Source organism: Octodon degus, unplaced genomic scaffold (assembly GCF_000260255.1).
Source record: "Octodon degus isolate 3935 unplaced genomic scaffold, OctDeg1.0 scaffold00021, whole genome shotgun sequence".
In the NCBI taxonomy this organism is placed as follows: Eukaryota; Metazoa; Chordata; class Mammalia; order Rodentia; family Octodontidae; genus Octodon; species Octodon degus.
The window spans coordinates 9,563,848-9,566,624 of NW_004524597.1; the positions used below are offsets into that span (position 1 = coordinate 9,563,848).

Sequence of the window (2,777 nt, forward strand, 5' to 3'; positions counted from 1 at the left end):
GGGGAAGGAGCAGGAGCTCGTGCAGGCGGTAAAGGCGGAGGACGTGGGGACCGCGCAGAGGCTGCTGCAGAGGCCGCGGCCCGGGAAGGCCAGTGGGGGGGGGGGGCGCAGCGTGGGGAGGGGGGTGCTGCGGGTCCCCAGAGGCGGGGCGGGGCCGGCAGCGCCGGGACCCACTGTCCGCTCCCCCTCCCGTCCCCCATTCCCCCAGCACTGGAGGAGGGTTAGCCCGGCACACGACTATCCTTGAGCCCCTCGGCGGCGGGCGGGCACCTGCGGCACCCATTCCCAGGCAAGCCGGCGGCGCAAGCATTCGCATCATCCCTCCCTAACGATGCTGTCTTCTTCCCCAGGCTATAAACTGGCTGGGGGTTGGGGGTGGCATCTCAGCTGGGCAGACGCCCCCTCCTGTAGTGTGGAGGAGGGAGCCTTCTAGCAGGGGCTGCGGGGGGGGGGGTGACAAACTGGGGTAGACACCCCTCCCCATTCCATGTTTGATAACACGCTTTGCAGGGAAGGGGGGGGCAAGACCACACTGGGGGTGTGGCTGCCCAGGCATGGCCTGTGAGGGTCATTTACTGATGAGGAAGCTGAGGCCCAAGGTCGAGAGCCCAGGGCAGGCTAGGCTCTGGGCAAGGGTGGTCTAGAGAGCAAGGGTTTCAGGCCCGCTCCTCAGGCTGGCTTCAACAGACTGATCCTCCCTGGCTTTTTTGCTGGGAAAGGGGACTGTGGATGAGTGGAGGTTGCTTCCAGCCATCCCTAACCTGCACTGTGGGGTTCTCAGGGAAGGACCTGGGGCTTGCAGCCCTGATCCTGGCACTCATCCTGGCTCAGCCCAGAGCCTCCCTGGGGGCCACTGAAGATAGATGGATGGGTGTGTGGACCAGCTGTGAGCTGCGTGTGCGGCTGCGCACGTATGACCGTGTCAGTGTGTCAGGGCACTGGTGCAGGCACAGGCAGGGCTCTGCAGGTCAGCACGTGAGACTCTGGGTGCCCTCACTTTCCTCTCACCCCACAGACTGTGCTAGCCGGGGACCCTCTTCTCTTTCTCCAGAGGGATACTGAGATCTCCAACTGCCTGGGAGGGGGTAGGTTCTGGAGCTCCAGGACAATACCTTTTCAGCAGCCCTGCCTGACCAACAGCAAAGGGCATCCAACCTTGCAGATACAAGGTCTGCTGCTTCCACAGACCCAGATGAGGCCCTGCAGGCTCCGTTCACTGGGGCTGGCTTAAGGGCCTCAGAGCTGAAAAAGGGAGGGCTTCCAGGGAGAGGCAGAAACAGGCATGGTATAGGCTTCCACCTAGTGGCCAGTGTCCTCTGGACCTCTGTCTCTGTCTAGGATGGAGTACCCATGGTCCCTGGCCCACAGCAGTGTCTTGAGAAAAGTGCGTACACCCAAAGCACTTACACCCATAGTAAGTGCTCAGTAAACACTAACCAAGCTGGCTTCCTGCCACAGCCAGGAACCCATGGGCCTCAGGTTTGGGGTTTCCTCCTTTCTTTTCTTATGCCATCCTGGGCAGGAATGGAGGCTCTTACCTTTACCTGGATTTCTGCCTCTTTTTTTGCCTGGTCTGGCCTCTGGAGCAAGGGAGACACCTGCCCTGTCCCCCATGTCTGTGCTCTGACTCACAGGGGCGGGCATAATAAATCAGATGGAGAAATCCCTCCATGAATTAGCTCAGTCGTCATAGCAACACTGGCCTGCTTTGGAGTAACATGTATTTTGATTCAACAAAGTACAGCTGGAGTTTGGAAGTCCAGGGAGTTGGGGGCTTCAAGCAGTGTCCTTGAGAGTCTCCCACCCCTAGATCTAGAAGGGTTCCCAGGATCCTGTGTGCCCTCTTAGTTCCGAGCCCCTTTCCTCCATCCCACAGGGCCTGTCACCCTAGGCTGTCAGCCCCCAACTCTGCCTCGAAGGGAACCTTCCCTTGCATGTGTGCACGCACACACACACACACACACACACACACACACACACTTAGTAGCTGTCCTTGAGGGAAAGAGACTGTTCTGCAGGGAATATGCTGGGCCAGGGCTTCTTTTCTGTAGTGAGGAAGAGGCTCTGCCCTTCTCTCTGGTCCAGCCTTTCTCCTTATGGGGCTGAGGATACTCCCTGAACACTGAGCCAGCCCCACCCTAAGTTCCCTCCCTGCCTGTAGTTTGCACTTGGTCTCAAAGGTGGAGGTAGTGGGCCAGGGAGATAGCTCTGTAGAATAGGTGCTTGCCTGGCAAGTACAAGGTCCTGAGTTCAATTCTCAGTACCGCCAAAAAAAAAAAAAAAAATGTATTTGGTACAGGGTCTCACTATGCAGCTCAGACTCCCCAGTGCCGGGATTACAGGCATATGCCACCACACCCAGACTCAGTGGCTGGCTCAGCTTGCCTGGAACTGAAACAGTATGTGGTGCCCACAGCATTTGGTGCCGGGGATTGAACCCTGGTCCCTGCACTTGCCTAAGCAGGCACTTAGTCTGCTGAGCCATCTTGCCAGCCCTAGTATCCCATTTCAAGAGTGAGAAACACAGCAGAGTATGTAAGCGGCTTGCCCACATTCACCCAAACATGGGAACCAAACTCAGATGCAACCTGATTAACACAAGAGGCACGGTCTCAACTACAGGGCCACATGGCCCCCAGAGCCAGTGGGTGCTGGTGCACAATTCAGGCGTGCAGAAAGAATCTCTCTTTGGGGCCACAAGGACTAAGTCTAGATCCTATGCTCTCCTAGACTGCCCTAGACCCTGCATTCACCTCCCCATCTGTACAATGGATATA

General features: G+C 57.8%; 1 protein-coding gene across 2 annotated transcripts in view; it reads left to right on the forward strand.

Annotated features, from left to right (window-relative positions):
• Positions 1 to 7: 7 nt before the first annotated feature.
• Positions 8 to 2,777, forward strand: part of Caskin1 (CASK interacting protein 1) — a 16,720-nt gene continuing 13,950 nt past the window's right edge. For both annotated transcript variants that reach the window (XM_004627866.2, XM_023711503.1), the window contains exon 1: positions 8 to 92. The gene's annotated coding sequence lies outside the window, so the exon portion shown is untranslated. The remainder of the gene's footprint in view (positions 93 to 2,777) is intronic.